This window comes from Giraffa tippelskirchi, chromosome 11, assembly GCF_054371585.1.
Source record: "Giraffa tippelskirchi isolate mGirTip1 chromosome 11, T2T-mGirTip1v1.2.pri, whole genome shotgun sequence".
Classification (NCBI taxonomy): Eukaryota; Metazoa; Chordata; class Mammalia; order Artiodactyla; family Giraffidae; genus Giraffa; species Giraffa tippelskirchi.
Window position 1 is genome coordinate 141,728,223 of NC_137285.1, and position 20,501 is coordinate 141,748,723.

Below are 20,501 nucleotides of genomic sequence, written 5' to 3' on the forward strand. Positions count from 1 at the left end.
CTAGCAAGTGCCTGGTTTCCAATTACAAATCTCCTAGGCCCATTTTGAAACTGTTAAAGCATTGTGGAAAACATGCACTTAATTATTTAAGTTGTGCATTGTTCTCTGAGATCTCAAAGGATGAGATTATGAGATTTTTTCAATCATAAGAAAGCTGGGTAGGTCACTTGCTTTTTACTTTGTCTCCAAAATAGGTTTATTGAGAGAATTTGGGAAGCAAGGGGCCTGCGAATATAGGAAGAATGACTTCTAAGAAAAGCTTAGTAGATGAAAGTACTGTAAGTGACAAGATTCCAAGGTAATAATACCTACTGAAGTGCTCAGGATGGTAGGGTATACCTCAAAGCATATAATAAAATTTAACTAGATGTAGCACTACAATTTACCACATAACAATGTTCCAATTGTAAACCACATTCTGATTCAGTTAAAACAAAATAGTTTTCTTGGAACCATAAAACAATGAACTTCCATTGACTGCTTTTTCCTGAGAGAGAGAAAGAAACCGAACTATTTCTATGTATACATAGATCCATTTTGTACAAATATTTGTATACTTCATGCTAATGTTAGCAACTTCACCTACTGTAGAGGGATGTGTGGTTGCATGTGTATGTGTGTGTGTGCGCGCGCGTGCATGTGTGCACAAATGAGCATGCTTGTGTGGTGTGTGTTATTAACAACCTTTAGGCTTACTTGCAGTTTTGTCTTCTCGCCATACCAGCTTTGCTTCCCTAGTAGTCTTTTTCTCTACATTGCTCCTTCACTAATTGGGCAAATGTGATAATTTGTAATGGGTCTCCAACTCATTAGTGTCATTTAGTCAGGTTCTACTGTATTTCACCAGACATACCAACCAGGCTGCCACACACATCTGCTTTTGGAGCGCTATTTCATAAGCATCCACAAAATTTCTGCTTTAAAATTGAGAAATGATTGCCCCTTAATCAGCTGTTTGTTATACTGAGCTACATAAATATATGCAGTGCCATACATAAATAATCTTAGGGTAGAACATAGCAACAATTAACATTTGCATAGAGCTTTAAAGTTTACAAAGCTTTTTCTTACATATCCAAACAAAATCCCAGGTATTCTCCTGTGAGGGAAAGTATTACATATTTTTTTAAATAACTTAGAAGGCAAATACCGTATTTCCAAACATACGTATCTGATTCAATCAGGCCTCTTTTAGTGACCTTGGCCATTTATTTAACCTCTCTGAGGTTGTCTTTATATTTAACATTTGTATAATTTTTTTTTCAGGGCATCATACTTTTGATAATAAATATAAGGTTCTAGACACACAGCAAATGCTAAACTAATGCTAGCTGTAACATGATCCAAATTTTGTAGACAGGAATATTATCCTTATTGAAAGCTGTTTACATCAAATGACAGAGAAATAAAATACTTGTAAAATATATAACTAGGGTTGCAAGTTGGAAAGACTTGGAATTATTATGAAAGGTAGTTCCCACTCCTCACTCTTGGCAAGAAGGCAGGAGACTTGAGTATTACAGCTTCACACTCAAGGCAGGAGCTAGCAGAGACAACGCCTCTAACACGAAGTCCTTCATGACTTATCATAAAACCATGTGAGTGTCTGGACCTGAGACTGGAACAGAAGGTACAGATTTGAAAGTAGTTGAATGTGTCACCAAAGAAGAAGGCAGGCCCAAGACAGGTGTTGGAAAACTTGGAGAAGAAGATGACACTAACGGTATAAAAAGCCAGAGAGAAGGAAGCAGGCAATCAGGAAGTTCTAGCAAGCTAGCAGGTGACATAGTGGTCTGAATAAACATCAGCAACGGGAGCTGGTGCCCAACACTGACTTGTTTGCATCTTCTGTGACCTCCAGTTGGTAAAAGGGCAAAGGGAAAAGATGACAGGAACAGGGAAATATTTTCTTATATCCTGGACCCTGAAATCAATAACCACTCTTGAAGGTGGTTGTATGAGTGTGCTCAGTAACTCAGTTGTGTCTGACTCTTTTGTGACCCCAAGAACTGTAGCCCGCCAGGCTCCTCTGTCCATGGGATTGTCCAAGCAAGAATGCTGGAGTGGTACACGTAGGTTTTTCTAAAACCATACTCAGCCCCAAACAGGAAGAGGAAATTATCCTTTTTTTCTGTTTCTGAATCTCACATCTCTGTTCTCATCAGGGGATAGAGTAAAGGTATAATATAAAGGCAACTTGGCAGGAGACTTGTACTTGCAAACCTCCCTCCCCCACCCCAGAGATGGACAGTAATTACTAAAGAATCAATTTGATTGAATGGCTCCCTCTTGATGAGCAGAAACCTCTATGGCTTCTTCAAGTAGATGACATGCTCAGAATTAAAGCTGACCATCTTCAAAGAGTAGGTTCCCCAGTGGCTCAGTGGTAAAGAATCCATCTGTAATGCAGGAGACTCAGGTTCAATCCCTTGGTCGGGAAGACCTCTGGAGAAGGAAATGGCAACCCTCTCCAGCATTCTTACCTGCAGAATCCCATGGACGGAGGAACCTGGTGGGCTACAGTCCATGGGTTTGCAAAGAGTCGGGCATGACTTAGTGACTAAACAACAACAACATCTTCAAAGAGTATCCCTTCTGTTTCTCCTGGATTCTTATCTTGGATCCAGTTTGAAAGTCAAGAAAAAATGATGTTCTATAAAAGTAACTGGCAAATTTCTAAATACATTGTTGTGGAACCATCATCCCTCTGACTTGTGAGAAAGAGAAACCGGCATCTACTTACAGCAGAAAAAGTGCCCCTCAAATCTCCAAGAACTCCAAATGCAAGAACTGGGAAGGTCACAGAGCAGCCTTTCTAGCAACTCTTGATGTCTGCACTAAGTGCCATTCCATCCTGAGCTGGCAACTCATAGACATGCTTCTCTCTAGAACATCCCATTAGAGAGGCTCGGACCATCTGTCTGCCCAACAGACCATCTGCAAAAAGCACTAGCTCCTCTTCCAGAAAATAGAAAAGGGACATATTCAGATCTTGACGAGGATGAGGAAGTGAGGACACTAGAGAGATGAGGCTTTATGCCTTTGTTTCCAAGCCCGCTTTACAGTGATCGTTGGCAGAAAAGGAAAGAAGTCCAGGAAAAGGACTGAAGGTAGAACATATTATAGCAAAACAGAAAACAATATTCACCCACAAGAGCACAGAAACCTTTAAAACAGAGAAAAACAGAAAGCACTGTATATGGCTTTAAGTGCTTGGCAGGATTAAGTTCAGGATGGGAGGAATCAAGGCACTCAGGCTCAGAGCCAGAGGCACCTAGACATGTGTCAGGCACTGCAGGTAATGACTCACTTCCTAGGGCACATCATAAGTCCTCTGAGTCTCAATTTCCTCTTCTGTATCCTGAAAATAATGATACTCCCTTGTCACAACTGTGAAGTTCCTGGCAGACCTCTGTAACAGCGTGCTGATCAGTTCATGATAGCTCTTATGTTAATTTTGTAATTTTTCTTTCAAGGCCTTTCAGGGGGCTTATCCCATAACTTTTTTCTCACCAATTACAGAGTTCAAAGGGAAAAAAAAATCACATTGTGTACAACTTTGTTTCCCACACTATAACTGTAATATAATAGTAAACTTGCTAGGTGTTCAGTAAACACATTGAACAAATGGCGCTACTGAAATGACCAGAGAAGCAAAGGATGTATAATCCATAAAAGCATCCACTGAGAACTCTGACTTACTCAGGCAAAAGAGATCTTGTCCTAGATCCAAGACATAGCTCTTAGATCCAGGAGTAGATACACACACACACACACACACACACACACACACACACACATGCTTCTGCTGTTTGCTGTTTAGTCGCTCAGTCATGTCCAACTCTTGCGACCCCATAGACTGCAGCCCACCAGGCTCCTCTGTCCATGGGATTTCCCAAGCTAGAATACTGGAGTGGGGTGCCATTTCCTTCTCCAGGGGATCTTCCCGACCCAGGGATTGAATTTGTGCCTCCTGTATTGGCAGGTGGATTCTTTACCACTGAGCCACTAGGGAAGCCCATATATACAATATATGCACACATGCACATGCGTATATATGTGTGTGTGTATATATGTATATGTGTGTACATATATAGAGATATGCATGTGTGTGTATAAATTTCCGGTATTTATGTACATGTATACATATGTGTATGTGTATTTTTCCCCTCAGTCAAATGAGTCTTGGGAGAAAAACACATACCAGATAGGGAGAACAAAATTCTATTCAGTCTAACTTGGAAAAAGTGCACCAGTGCCTATAGTGATGGGAGAGATGAGATGAAAATAAGACTTGAGACTGAAAATCAGACAGATCAAGGAAGCAGAAAGAGATAAAGGAAGTAGAATCAATCTGATGAACACAGGAAGAACTCTGCCACTTGTTCTTGAGAGACTCCAGGTCATGATAATGACTGCAGTCCAGAGACATACAAAAAAATTTTAACCTGCATGCATGTATGCACTTACGATGGGCACTGGAATCAGAACAGGTTGGTTGATAAAATGTTTAATGTGTAATAATAGTCCAGGTTTCCTGGCAGATGAAAGATCTTGAGCAAAAGTCACATATTAAACATGGCTTTCCTTCTGAAGAAAGGTGAGTAGAGTTTTATCCTTGTGTGTATTCATATTCAGTATGTTTATTTTCACTATACATAGTGAATGTCTCCAACAGAAAAAAAAAAAATAGCAAACCCACCCTTCTTTGTGTTACTAATTATTTGCCTGTTTTCAGGTTTTTAGGAAAGAATTTGCCTTTACTAACATGATTGTTCAAAATGCTTGCACTTCACACATTTCTTGCTTTGTTATCCAAACATTTGTCTCAATCTGTAAGGAAAACTTTTCTCTAATGAAACACTTGTTTCATATCGAGTATCTGCAAGATTCCAGGTATATACAAAGATTTTCATTCAAATCACTTTTCAAAAGAAGTACACCCTGAATCATTGTGTGTTTACTTCGTCCTTCCTTTTGCGACTTGTTACCTACAACATGAATATATTGCTAAAAATCTAAAGCACCTACATAAAGGATTTAAATCTCCCATACTGGAGTGGTTCACTGTCAAACACTTAAAATGCAGACATTTTTGCTCGTATATATTTAAAAAAAAGGAACAGCCAGAAAAACTATAAACTGAAAAAATAATCCCTGAAATATCTACATTAAATATAAAAGCTAGAGAAATTTTACAGGGAAGAAAAGGCCGAGTTGAAATTTTCTTTTCTCTTTGTCAGGATAAAGTCAAAGGAAGATGGTCTTTTTATCAAAAAATCTTTCAAAATGTGACCCCTTCTCCTGTTTACAGCCAAGCATTGAACTGTATCCCCAAGCTCACAACATTTTAGGATCTGACTTAAGAAAGAATTCCTCAGCTCATGAAATTCTGACTGGGTCCTCTTTGTTTCTCTAGTCTCTGCAACAAATCACTCTTTTTCCATCAATATGTTCCCCACTGACATCAATGCTGCTGAAAGATAATTTTCCTCCTCTCTTTCATATTTTTATGGCCAGACAGACACACATATTTGCTTTTCTGTTCATTGATGTAAGGTGGCAATTTGTATAACCCCTGGAACTATAGAGTGCTGGAAGGTTTATGTGCAAACTGAGGCTGCTGAACTACTACCATAAGCGATACTAATAGTGCTACTAATTATTATTTATGTCAATGAATATAACTATTGTTATTATGAGACATCTTTTATTGAGCACTGACTAAATTCTAATCTCTGTTCTAGGTCTTTTATAAATATTAGTTTTTCCTTACTCTTTTTATAATAATCCTACAAGGTGAGAAAAGAAAATATGGGTATAAAGGTAATCTGCACAAAGTTACGTAACTAATGAGCAGAGAAACATGTTGAGAGAGATGTCTCAAAAAGTACCTTCTGCAAATACAGCCCAGTGCTACTTACTATTTAATGTTGCAGTGGAGACCTTCATTTCTTTACTTTGTTCCTTGTCCTGTAACTTCAGTAGTTTAACATCATTGCCATTACTCACCATGCCATCAAATATTCCAATATGACTTTGGCAATGGTCAAAGTTTAATGGCGATTTACCTCAAGCTATCCGTGCCTCCAGAGGACCCCAAAATGTGGCACTGAATGTACTTTATCAGGGACCCACTGGTTCAGGGAATTGGCCCTTCAGAGGTCCCTTGGAGACACTGAGACCACATCTTTCCATGGAAAGAGTGAGTTTTGTTATGAAAGCAAGATTATTTGATTTGTATTTAGAGAAAGCTTGCTCTACACTGTCTGTATCTAGGGATTACGTAAGAAGCAATGGATTTGCAACCTAAACAGCAACAAAACATGGGAGAGAAGAAAACACACAGGCTATGAAGTGAACTGGTATTTGGAGCAAAGAAATGGATCACTTTTCACATCATCTATAATATAAGAACAATAATACCATTTTATAGATTTTCGAGAAATATAAGTAAAAATCTAACCTACTTAGCATACTGCCTGACACCTAGAATATATTCGTTGAATATATGACAGAATTGACTATAATTTAGTGTATTTTCTAGATGTGTGCTGGCAATATAATCTGTGATATATCATGCAAGAAATTTCCTTATTTCCTTGTAGTACTCCAACTACAAATCCTGATGCTTGGGGCTCTTGTGTTTGTTACTGTGACCAACTGACATCCCTCTTCTCCTCACTCTAACGAGATCTGGATTGTAAGGAACAGGGCTTCAAAATACAGGAAGCCTGGATGCTGTCTTCCCTCTCAGCAAGCCATAAAATAGACTTCATCCTTTCATTATAAGGCTAGAAAGAACCCACAGTCTGAAGGACAAAATCTTGCTCCCTTCATGCACCGGGAAAGGCTGACTTTGCAGAACAGAAATACCTGGGTCAAGTGGTACCGGCCCATGCAGAGTTAGCAAAGCCGAATCAGACTCATCACTGACAGCTCAGCTCAGCTCAGCTACATTAATAGGAATAAGGCTTTTTACATCTTTTGCAATATGTTCTTGAACTAAATAAAGGTCATACACAATGACACAGCCCCACATAGGTCAGACTCCAAAAGAGGACTCGATACTGTTCAACTATCAAGTCCAAATTCCAGGAGGCAGCCTTGAAGACTGCAGCATGCCCTGTCCGAATGTGGGAATTGCAGCCAAGAGACAAGAGCAGGAGAGCCCTCCTACGTCCCCCGCAGGAATGACTGCAGTGCTTGTATCTGGTAGGTGTTTAATAAATACACAGCCTTTCACTGACTGCGAATAAAATAAGATGTTAGAAAAACAGCAATGTTAACACCACTTGCTGACATCTGAATTGTGTTTCTGCAACCACATATGGATGGGTGCACATGATTCTCACTGCTTATATTCAGTATCATTTCAGAAGTTGTAAGCATAAGTGAGGTGACATCTGGAAAGGGCACTCTGGTTGCTCTGAGAAAGAATCTGATGCAACCATGGTATATGAAATTAGGTAATTTACAGAAAACTAGCTTTCTCTCTCCAGTTTTCCTTATATCTCAGATTATATTTGGGACCTTTTTCTTCTGTGTCAATTAGATAAATACACTGAATTAGGAAGGCCTTTCTAAGTTTTAAGCCAGACAAAGAGGAAAGAAACTTTACATACAAACTACCTGTAGAGTTATAATTTTGTGTCAAGGGTTTTATCAAGAATTATGTATGGACAGAGGAGCCTGGTGGACTACAGTCCATGGGGTCACAAGAGCTGGACATGACTTAGTGACTAAAGAACAACAATAACAATTTATAAAATCATTTATTCATTCATCACAAATGCCCTCTGAATGACTGATAATTCCTGTTTTATAGATTGGATGGCTGAATGTCTAGCAGATTAGGTATCTGATCCCAAATCTCTCCATGTCAAAAGCCAGTTCTCATCACTGCCACATTCTCCTGCCATCATGATTTCAACTCCGCCTTTTAGTCCTGGTCTATCTACCCACCAAATGTAACTCAGTGTGACAATCATCACGATCTACACTGCTACTACAAATAAATATCCTACTGATACAACTTTCAAGCTTAACTCAAATTCTAGTCAGTAGCATCATTGTGGACTAGACTTTTCTGAAGCCTGCAAACTTTACAAGGACCTGTCTATCTCCACAGAAAAGGCTATGTACGTTTTTCTTGTTCTTTCTGGATACCCAATGCCTATGGATTCAGGTCATTACACATTTCCTAATTTTTTATGAATTTAAAATTATATCTACTATAAATTGGTCATTTACCTATACATGCATGCATGCACATACGCACACATATGTACACACAAATACACAAATAACTAAGAATATGCCACAAAAACTACTGAGAAGAGGTATATTCAACACACATGAGAAACCCCCAATTATAACAATGCAAATATTGATCACTATCATGAAGAAAAGATGAGCACTGCTTAATCAATTTAATTTAAAATTATACTGTTTACTCTGTTTTGCAGAGTTTTGAACCATACATGAACTTATTGTTACTATAGTACCTTACATTTTTCTATAGCAATGTATAATTACAGGTCATTTTCTTCTGTAATGTGTCATTCTCATATTCTTCACAGCAGCGAGTTAATAATGTTTTTTTTCTTAACTATATAGAAGGAAATTGGGGTTCTTTGAGTGACTTACGTACCATTAAGCAGCACTGTCAAGGCTTTAGTGACACCTTCGTTTTCTCAGTCTGGGGTTTCCCTTCTACTGGTTCTAACTCCAGCCTCCACTCTTGCCCTCAACTTAGCCATTGTTACTGAGTCCCAAATGGCAATGCACATAACCGAGCGAATTGACATGGACATTTGCAAAGCCCCTGTCCTTGTCACACTTCAGTGAATCCATTTTTACTTTTGTACCTTACTAGCAGACCCTACGCAGTTGTTTTTAAGTATGAAAACAATAGAAGAACGCACAAACACATCTGTCATCAGAGGTGCATCTCCTTCATCCCAAGAGTCAGCATCTTCTTCTGTGGGCTGATGCTCTCGCCTATCAGCATTAGCCCCCATAGCAGCATCAGTTCATGGAGCCAAGACATAGCTTCAGGCTGTAGTAATGACTCAGCAATCAAAACTTCAAGTTTCAGAGGCTGGGTCCTCAACTACCTCCAGGGCCAGAGCTCCAAGAGCTCCTTTCTGTTCTTCAACTTACTGGGTGATCTTTCTGGCTTCCTTTAAAGGTTCTCAGTAGCTGACTTTCCAGCTGTCAGCTCTGTTTGTTGTGGAAGGAAAGAGCCATTCATGTGTTAAGTGCCCTGGGTTTCAAAAACACAGAAGCACTCTGGAGAATGTTGGGCCTGGCTGGTTCACTTGAGCAAAGACCCACAGAAAGGCTGGCCAACTGACTGGAACTAAACACAGAAGGAACTGGAATTTCCTTTATTCTCCCCCAAATAAACTCAAGGCAACCCTTTCCCAATTCATTCTTTTCAAAATATGACTGCATCTATTTCCTCTAGGGGACTTCAGCCTTTTCTTTGGCAACTCTGACATGCTACTTTGACTGAGATGGAAAGCTTCTTTCCTTTTCCTTTCTTTTCTGAACTCACTAAGCAAGAAAACCCACCTCATTAAGCTGTGAAACACTCTCTAACACAACACAAAGCTGGAAAAGACAAAAGAAAGCCAGTGGATCTGGAGCCAGTTCTGAAGGGAAGTTGTCTACCACCATTGCTCGGACTGGAGCTGATAATGAAGACACAGAGTTAAGGCTGCCCAGGTAGGAATAGGGAAACTTGGGGTCCGGGGAGCCACTTTGCTCACTGCTTGAGCTGTGATCAGAAACTCCTGAGTTGGCATGTACCCCACTTCTATTATTAGCCTAAAATCAGTGTCATGAAAGTGTTGCTATGGCTAGAAGTTTCCTGCATTACAATGATTAAATCTCACATACACAAAAGCCAAGATGTCATCCTTATTTTTTTTTGAAAGATGGTGTTGAGAATAATCAATGCAATTAATGTTTACGAACACCATTAAGTCTAAATATACCCAAACTGGGTGAGAATGTGAATGGGAGGAGGAACAGTCAAAATGAAATACCCTCAATAAAAAGAGGCACAGATTCGTGAACTTCCAGGATGGCATTTTCAGAGGGCTTCTCTTTATGCAGAACTGTCCTAACACAAAATAGATGACGTCAAACACTGGCCTCTGTACCTGGCACTGGTCACGTTAAGAGCTGCAGGCTAACGGAGAGCTGACGAACACGAAGAACGGTGATGGTCCAGGCAGACCTGGGCAATCGCCAACCCCTGACATAAGTGATGGTCCAGGCAGACCTGGGCAATCTCCAACCCCCGACATAAGTGATGGTCCAGGCAGACCTGGGCAATCTCCAACCCCTGACATAAGTGATGGTCCAGGAAGACCTGGGCCATCTCCAGCCCCCTGACATAACCCACTGGTACTTAGATCGTCAGGGCTTTGCTCTCTCCCTAGAATAGTAAACTTTGTGTTTCTTGTGTATATATGAAACTCGCCTTCGGGCTTCATGAGTCCAAGGCTATTCCTAGGTTATTTCCTCCACAAAGAAAATGAAATCTTATTCAGGATTTGTCCTATATCCAAGTCATTTAAAAATGATTAAAAGCCCCATCTCTTGGTAAGGAAAATGTAACTGGAGTCTATCAGTAACAGAAGAAAATATCCTGAGCAGAAATAGTTGACAAGAAAGATGCATCATAAACTATACTGACAAGAAAGAGTTTACCCGTAGGCTTTTTTTAAATCAAGAGTACAGTATGGAGTAAGTATCAGTTACAGGATGAAAAAGGGGAGGAATCTTTTAACAGCTGCCCTTCTTTAACTGTTTCACTAATATTTTTATGCAAGAAAACATCAAATAGATGACAGCCTATGGCAATACCAGAGTCCAATCTCATGTTTAAGTATATTTAAAATTTTTTTTTAGCTTCAGGATTTTCAAAAAACTTCTTTTAGAAAAAGAAATCATGTTGTTTTGAATATGATCTTTCACATCTCCCAACTTGGCTCTCATAAATCTTTGATCATCTCTGTCAATCGTCTCTGAATAAAATTTCTTATGTGACATTTTGCGTCATATCTCTGTCCACAGACATCCTAAGAAACCCTTATGCCTTCCCACCCTGCCTGGCTGACATTCCTGTCATCTCTTCCATAAATATGCTCACAGTAAGAGTTCAAGCTGGCTAACATTCCATAAAATATTACTACTCCTTTTAGAAGGAATCATCCATAGGCTTTGACTAAAGCTCTATTGCTTTCACTTCAGGTCTCAGCAATTTAGAAATATATTTATGAGGGATTCTCACTTCTTGAGAAAACCTAAGTGATGCCAGTGCAGAGATAAAAATACTCACAGACACAGGAACACAGAGGCTATGACAGTGAAATGGTGTTTTGCTTTAATTAAATAACCTCAGAATGGAAACAGGTAAAATACTATCTACATTTTACTTTAAAGGAAAGGAAAAAGAAAAGAAAAAATGCTAACCATGGGGAAACACTCAAGGGAATGAGTTAGGCAAGACGTTTGACTAAAGTCACCTGAATTCCTGATGCTGCCTGCTTGCTTTTGCAGCCAAGAGTAGACAATTAAGGGCAATTTGCAGCCACACTTCCTTCTCTAGGGACCATGTAGGTAAGGGGATATTCCAAAATGAGAGACACTAGTCTTAAACAGGAGACATTGCATACGGAAAGGTTAATGAGATGCAAGAGCAAGAGAATCAGTGCAAAAAAGAGAGGCTCAAAATACTAAACAATTTCCACTTTGTTCTCATTTGCTCCAATTAAGAGCTCTCGAACCAGCTTTCTGTAGTCCACACATTCCTTACTCCTTACTATTTAAGAAAAAAAAAAATGCTTTGGGGAAAAAAGTCTACTATTAAGTTATCATAAAAGTCCGGATTGTACCCCAACCCCCACCCTCTAAGCAGACACACTTTTATGTTTAACTCAGAGCCCCTGCCAGTAGCTTTTCTAATTTTTTTCCCTCAAATTTAAAGAGGATGTCAAAGAGGGAGAAGCCTAGATTTTTTTTTTCCAAATTTCCTAAATATAGAATTCACTGAAAATACTAGATGAATAAAAGGTGTAAACATGGGAAGAAGGATGGGGGGGTGGGTTATACAAACTGAAATAATCCCCTTGGCATGAAAACAGCCCCCAAACGTCACACACTGAGTTCTTCTCTGGGCATTACCACCTCTAAAAATGTACTTCTAAACTGCCTCTGGATTTCCAAAAACAAACAGGAAAACACAAACACTGCAGGAACGCAAGGACCAGGACCAGGATCCAAGCCGTCCCATGACTTACCTCCTTTATGGATCCTCAAAGTTCACAATGAAAATTTAAAATCCCCTAGTTTATCTTGCACTACTCTCTTTTCTTCTTCTTTTTCAAGTCACACTGGAGAAAAACAATCAGTTTTCAAAGGTTCCATTGATGAGATCTTCCAGCACCAGCCAAAAAACGTGCCCAAGAGACTCCGCCAAAAAGTAAGCCCCAAACTCATCAAATGCAACAAGAAGGGGAGTGGGGAGGGAGAGGGACGCTGAAAGCTGGGGGACGAGGGAGGGCTTGGGTCCCCGGTAGCCAGAGAATATATTCACGCTGGTGAAATCTACAGTACGATACACCTGCTTTGGCTGTCACACACACACACACACACACACACACACACACACACACACACACACACACTCGCGGACACTCACACGTTCTCCTTTCACGCAGAAGCAGGCACCCACACTCCCAAACACGCACACACTCACACAAACCCCGTGTGATGAAACTGTCAGTAGTAACCTCCAATCGCTGCTGTGCGCTGCAGATGGTATGGCTCACGGTTACCTTCCCCAGATCGGTGGAGGATCACAAGAACATCCAAAAATCAAGGGGCACGGGAGGGGGGCGGCCAGGACCAGGTCGATTCCGGATCCCTCTCCCCCAGGCAGATTCCTCCAGCCGGGAGCGAGTCAATCAGCAGAGGTGTCTGCTCGCAGGGTGCCCCGGATTATGGCAAGGTTATTCATCTTGATGCGCTACCTCCCCCGCCCCCAACACTCGGCAGCCTGCATTGAGATGATTACCAGAGCTGCGTCTGTCCCCGCTCTACTGCATTTTGCTCAGCCCCGTGCTGTTGCAAGTGAGACACGGTGGAGGCAAGAATACTAATAAGGTGGTTAGCTACAGTTTCTTTAAGGCAGCCGGAGTGCAGTTCAGTGTGTAGACTTCCCAGGGCTCTGTGTGTGTGCCTGCGTGTCTGCGGGGAGAGCCGGGAATCCATCTCCGGCCAGAAGGCGAGATGGTTTGTGTCCTGCCTGGGAGGACCGTATCATCGCAATCATCACTGTCCGGCCATGGCATTGTCTATGACAGTATTTTGCTTGGGACTGAAAAAAAAAAGGAGGGGGTGTTCATGGTTTGGAAGCCTAGAGCTGGCATTTGAATGAGAGAGCAAAAATAATGTTCGGGGAGACAAATTAGCTTAATAAATAAGCTCCAAGGAGACCAAGGCAAAATTCTAACATGCTGATGCCCTGGCTGTTAAATGGAAATACAAAGCAATTTCAAAAACCAGCTCCAACCTATAAATCTTGGAGCTGGCAACAAGTATCTGAATTTGACTGATGGGACCCAGGATAAATGGATTCCTGGTAATAGAAAAAGTTTGCTCATGCCTTCTGCTTCCTATCCATGCACCCAGTGTATCCAGGGATCTAGGTACAGTTTATTCACTTTGAAGATGGATTTAGACTCTCCTCTTATGGTCTTCCTCTAATACACAGCTTTTACCACGTAAGTATCAAACTGCAGGGGATGTCTGAGTGGCATTATGTCACTATGGGGACTGCTTGCCAGTTGACAACAGTGTTACCATACATAACACTCTTCCATGGAATGAGTTTGGAATTTTCCAGGAAAGAAAAATCTTATATCTCTTTTATTACTAAGCCCTGAAGAAAATATATGCAAATAGGCTAAGTGAATAATTCCTCAGCCGCCAAAAGGTTAACTTCTCCTCTTCTATAATTGAGTCTCATATTAAATTACCTCTCTTCTTTTGGTAAGGATACTCACTGAGTTCCTTAAGGTGAATTAAAGGTAGTATCTGAATAAGTAAGCATTGGACAGTTGGAGAAGGCAGGGAAGTGTGAATTATGGAGCACTGTAATACCAGGTGTTACCGGCAGATGTCACAAAAGCAGATGCAGGTAAAATAATTCTACCAGTATTTACAAGCATTTAATTTAGTAAACACAGATTGTAGTAAAATGTGTAACATTAATCTGAAATACGAAATTTCTATAAAAGGCAAAGGTGCAAATAATATATTGAAACACAACTTGCCTTTTATTCTTTGCCAAATGTCCCTCTCAAACCACTAGTTTACATAACTCTATACTAACACCACTAACATTAGATTTGCATCTAAGATTATTTCTAGGATTTATGACTTTTTATTCTATAAAATACACTATTTAAATATTTTCTAGCTTATAACAGAGCAACTACTACATTAAACCACAAAACGGAGAAATGAGAGGAAGTAGACTGACTAAAATTCAAACATAAATGTTTATACTGAGTTTCTGTTTTAAAGTAACAATTCCATTTCATCTTGATCATATCTACAAAAGTAAGTTTAAAGGAATTATTCATGTTTGGGAGTTGAACATTATTAGTAAATAGTTTCACATACGTAAAATCTATAAAGAAATTTGATTGATCTTCATTAATTCCACTTATGCTAATATGTGAAAGATTTTTTAAAATCTAGCATATCATCTTGGCCTTTACTTATCTAATGCAATTAATTAGTACCCACCAATCCCAGCCCTAATTGTCCCAAATACCAATAAAACAGAGTGTTAAAAATGTGAGCATTGCAATCCAGACAGACCTGGGTTCAGATATCAGTTCTGCCTTATATCAGGTACTTAGTCACTGTAAGCCTCTCTCTTTTTTTTTTTCTCCTTTCACTTGCAATCAGGACATTAATACATAGCTAATAGGATTATTGGGAGTGATAATTTAGGAAATAGAGGGGCTCCAGGTTAGACATTTACAACTGGCCTCCTGTTTGCATTTCATGGGGCACAAAGAAATGGGCTTCAGGCTGGATATTTATAACCTTTAGCATTTCTTGAGACAAGAGATAAGTGGGCTCCAGTTAAGGCATTTATAATCAGCTTCTTGTTTGCCCTCCAAAATGGAAGTAACAACAGAAACAGGGTAAATAGCCAGTGTTTGCCTCTTGTAGTCATGGCAATAGTCAAGGTAACAGTCAGGGCAAGGACAAAGAGGGGCAAAATCCTGTTTGAGTAAAGGATTAAGGGATCTCTGCCTCCTTCTCTCTTGGGACAAGGGAGACACTACACAGGCACAGAAAGGCTCCTTGTGGGTGTTAAGTCAAGGGATAATGCCAGGCATAAGGAGTCTTGCTCTTCCCGGAAGCCTTCACTTCAAGATCCATCTTGGCTGAGGGGTGCATGCACACCCAGGGGAGTGTCCCAGGGTAGGTCGGGTGTGGAAAAAGAAACCAGATAATTGGCCCGAAGGAACACAAAGACCTGGAAGAGCTGCCCTATATAAATGACTTTGCACTCCTCCTCACTACGGGAGATGTCCACACCCTTTTTCTCCAGGGGGGCATCTCTGCCTTGCTTCTGTCTTAACTAAACAAACCATTAATCTGTGTGCTCTCCCACTTGCTGTTTTGCTGTCTCTAATGAAAAACTTTGTACCTACATTTACAGTCTCTGCCTCCATGATAAATGCATTTTCACTGGGGGCAAAGATCCAGGGAAAAATAACTTAGCTTCTAAGTACTTGCTGGTCTGGAGGCAGGATTTCTGGTTCTCACTCAGGCTACCCAGCTTCAATTCCTGAGCAGGGAATTAAGATCTCACTTCACAACATTGCTCACTGCTTTCTCGCCAAGATCAGCAGGACTGGAAAGAACTAATATTTATTATACGCTTCACATATTTCCTGACACATTAATAAATGATCTATAAGCATTACATATGTCTTATAAATAAAGTATATGTTTCTTACTATGTTACCTCTGTCTTTCTGGGCTACAAAGTAAAACAGGTGGAATCATTTAATTAATCCTTTTGATGTTGATGTATTTGTTTTTAAATTTATTTTTATAAATAGCTGTCTCAATATTGCTTTTGTAAACCTGGAGCTGAGTAATACTGGATGACTTTTAACATTTACTATACGCACATACATCCATGCAGTTATCCATGTGTCCAAGATGGACTAAAACATAGAAATCACTTTCTTAATTGTCTGTGATAACTTTGAATCAAACATAATATTTAGAAAGAATATCTAATGGCTGTTTACCACTTCCCTATCAAGACCAGCTTTGAAGCCAACAGAACCACCTAGCACTAAAATATAGATGCCTAACAATGCCCAAAAAGAGCCCCAGGAAACGAGGATAGTTCCTATATCAACAATTTTGAAACTCGGATTAGAATAGGTGTCTGGATCCTGAATTTCAACACATGATGATAATGTTATCAATAAATACTTTGCGAAGGAAAAGGAATATGACGAATGTTACTACCATTGGCTCAAAATCTTAGGAGCTCCCTGGGTGTAACCTGAAACAGGTCCCAAACCCAGAAGGCCAGGGGAGATCAAAAGAAAGGCAGATCATGACCCATTCGTAGGCGGCAACTTGAATAAGTATGGGAACTTACATGCTTAGGTCTGCCTAGGGCAGCTGTAAGAGTCGATTTTCGCAGAGATGGTAGAATCTTGAAAGTTTATATAGAGTTTATACAACTGGGTTCAATCACGTATCTGGTCCAGATTCTCTCAACAACAGCTTACTCTCTCATGGCTCCATCCTCAAACTGACTCTGGCTATGGTAACAGTGCTCAGAATGAACAGTCCCAGGACGGGCGCCAGGGTGAGGGGCTTCCGAATCCCCAGGTAAACTGACTATCATGACCTTTCACTAACCTTGTCTGACAACCCCAGGGAAATCAGTTACATATCCATTCCCCCTGGGTGTCTTGAAGAGATGTGTTACATAAAAATGAGATAAACAGCTCACCAGAGTGCCCATGACACTTCCTCCAGCCTAACAATCTACAGCAAGACGGATAATATTTTTAGAGGGTTTCCCTGATAGCTCAGATGGAAAGAGTCCACCTGCAATGCAGGAGGGTCGAGAACATCCCCGGAGAAGGGCATGGCAACCCACTCCAGTATTCTTGCCTGGGAAATCCCATGGACAGAGGAGCCTGGAGGCTGCAGTCCACGTGGTTGCAAAGAGACAGATAGGATTGAGAGACAAAACACAGTACAACACTGCAAAACAGTTTCTTTGAACTCTGATTTTGGTTTAAAATTAAATATGTCTCCTCCCTCATGCAGGGAAAGCTGAGTATCCGTAGTAGTCCCTAGTTCTAACCTGAAAACTTGTGTCTTACAGAGAACAGACCCATAGGATCAATATATATGAATTCCAGGAGAGCAAGGCACTTCTGAGACCTTCCCTTCCCATGACCAGAAAAGGGTTCTCTAGTAGTAGCTGTTAGCATTCAGTTCAGATAAGTTCAGTCACTCAGTCGTGTCCGACTCTCTGCGACCCCAGGAATTGCAGCACGCCAGGCCTCCCTGTCCATCACCAACTCCCGGAGTCTACTCAAACCCATGTCCATCGAGTCGGTTATGCCATCCAACCATCTCCACCTCTGTCGTCCCCTTCTCCTCCTGCCCCCAATCCTACCCAGCATTAGGGTCTTTTCCAGTGAGTCAACTCTTCGCATGAGGTGCCCAAAGTATTGGAGTTTCAGCTTCAACATCAGTCCTTCCAATGAACACCCAGGGTTGATCTCCTTTAGGATGGATTGATTGGATTTCCTTGCAGTCCAAGGGACTCTCAAGAGTCTTCTCCAACACCACAGTTCAAAAGCATCAATTCTGCGGCACTCAGCTTTCGTCACCGTCCAACTCTCACATCCACACATGACCACTGGAAAAACCATAGCCTTGACTAGACGGACTTTTGTTGGCAAAGTAATGTCTCTGCTTTTAAATATGCTACCTAGGTTGGCCATAACCTTCCTTCCAAGGAGTAAGCGTCTTTTAATTTCATGGCTGCAATCACCATCAGCAGTGATTTTGGAGCCCCCAAAAATAAAGTCTGACACTGTTTCCACTGTTTCCCCATCTATTTCCCATGAAGTGATGGGACCAGATGCCATGATCTTAGTTTTCTGAACGTTGAGCTTTAAGCCAACTTTTTCACTCTCCTCTTTCACTTTCATCAAGAGGCTCTTTAGTTCTTATTCACTTTTTGCCATAAGGGTGGTGTCATCCGCATATCTGAGGTTATTGATATTTCTCCTGGCAATCTTGATTCCAGCTTGTGTTTCTTCCAGCCCAGCGTTTCTCATGATGTACTCTGCATATAAGTTAAATAAGCAGGGTGACAATATACAGCCTTGACGTACTCCTTTTCCTATTTGGAACCAGTCTGTTGTTCCATGTCCAGCTCTAACTGTTGCTTCCTGACCTGCATACAGGTTTCTCAAGAGACAGGTCAGATGGTCTGGTATTCCCATCTCTTTCAGAATTTTCCACAGTTTATTGTGATCCACACAGTCAAAGGCTTTGGCATAGTCAATAAAGCAGAAATAGATGTTTTTCTGGAACTCTTGCTTTTTCGATGATCCAGCGGATATAGGCAATTTGATCTCTGGTTCCTCTGCCTTTTCTAAAACCAGCTTGAACATCTGGAAGTTCAATTTTTAAAAACACGCCCAGGTAATCTGGGACTTCTGGACAGCATGTTTGGATTAAGGGGGAAGAAATGCACCTAAATCTTCCTTAGTGGAAAATTCTAAATTGCCAGAGTCGGTCTGGGACAGTAAGTCAACAGCTACCATGTACAGTAAGTAAATGTGTGACTTTAATATGCATATGTTTTATTTTTTTTAGGAGTCAGTACTGAGTATGAAAGGATCTTGGGGATGTCCCAGGGGACTCAGTGGCAAAGAATCCACTTGCCAATGCAGGAGATGCGGGAGACACAAATTTGGTCCCTGGGACGAGACGATCCCCTGGAGAAGGAAATGGCAACCCACTCTAGCAATTCTTGCCTGGGAAGTCCCATGGATGGAGGAGCCTGGCGGACTAGGGTCCATGGGGTTGCAAAGAGTCAGATGTGAGCAAGCATGAGCCTGCATACATGAAAGGATCTCAGCAGCATTACTAACAGCAAATTCCTCTTAGAATTCCTATGTGAAAATGTCACTGTTCCTGCTCCTTTTAAGCACAGATTACTTACAGCCTGTCCCCATGTTTTTGTTTGCTCCCTACATCATATGCTATGACATAAGCATCTGAACAGGAACTTAATTTAGGATTTGTCCCCTCCTTGGTAGGAGAAGGCAATGGCAGCCCCCGTCAATACTCTTGCCTGGAAAATCCCATGGACGGAGGAGCCTGGTAGGCTGCAATCCACAGTGTCGCTAAGAGTCGGACATGACTGAGCGACTTCACCTTCACTTTCCACTTTCCTGCATTGGAGAAGGAAATGGCAACCCACTCCAGTGTTCTTGCCTGGAGAATCCCAGGGACGGGGGAGCCTGGTGGGCTGCTGTCTATCGGGTCGCACAGAGTCGGACACGACTGAAGCGACTTAGCATAAATTATTGCTTATTAGTTCTTCATTAATTTGTAATAATTCCTTATTATCCTTTTTAATATCTGTATGAGCTATAGTGATACTCCCCTCTCTCAGGGCTTCCCTGGTGGCTCAACATGGTAAAGAATTTGCCTGCAATGTGGGAAACCCAGGTTCTATCCCTGGGTCAGGAAGATCCCCTGGAGGAGGGAATGGCAACCCACTCCAGTATTCTTGACTGGAGAATTCCATGGACAGAGGAGCTTGGCAGGTTACAGTCCATGGGGTCTCACACATTTCTGATACTGAAAATTTGTGTATTCACTCTTTTTTTTTTTTATCAGTCTGGCTGGAGGTCTATCAATTTTATTGATCTTCTCAAGGAGCCAGCTTTTCGTTCAACTGATTTTTTACGGATTTCTGCTCTTTATTAGTATATATATATGTATGTGTGTGTGTGTGTGTGTGTGTGTACGTGTGCGTGTGTGTGTATGTATGTATATATTTTGGTTTCCATTGGCTCCTTTCCCCTTTATTAAAATACAAGCATAGGCCATGGATTTAAGATCATTCTTTTCTACTGCAAGCATTTACTGCAATAAATTGGCCTCTAAAATTGCCTTAGGCTGCATTTCACAAATTCTAATGTGTGTTTTCATTTTCATTTTCTGTCAAAAATAGCTTTTAATTTTGCTTTTGGTTTCTTCTTTAATGTTGGTTTATTTATGTGTTATTTAGTTAACTGTTATTTGAGGAATTTCCATATATCTTTCTGTTATCAATTTCTATTATTAACTCTACTGTGATCAGAAAACATTTTTTGTTTAATTTGCAT

General features: G+C 40.7%; 1 protein-coding gene across 9 annotated transcripts in view; it reads right to left on the reverse strand.

Moving 5' to 3' along the window:
- Positions 1 to 20,501, reverse strand: part of LRRC4C (leucine rich repeat containing 4C) — a 1,846,189-nt gene that overhangs the window by 1,299,444 nt on the left and 526,244 nt on the right. The window contains exon 4 of one of the 9 annotated variants that reach the window (XR_014069610.1): positions 14,566 to 15,968. The exons of the other annotated variants lie outside the window; for them this stretch is intronic. The gene's annotated coding sequence lies outside the window, so the exon portion shown is untranslated. Of the gene's footprint in view, positions 1 to 14,565; positions 15,969 to 20,501 lie in introns of those variants that run through there. 9 annotated transcript variants of the gene reach the window in all.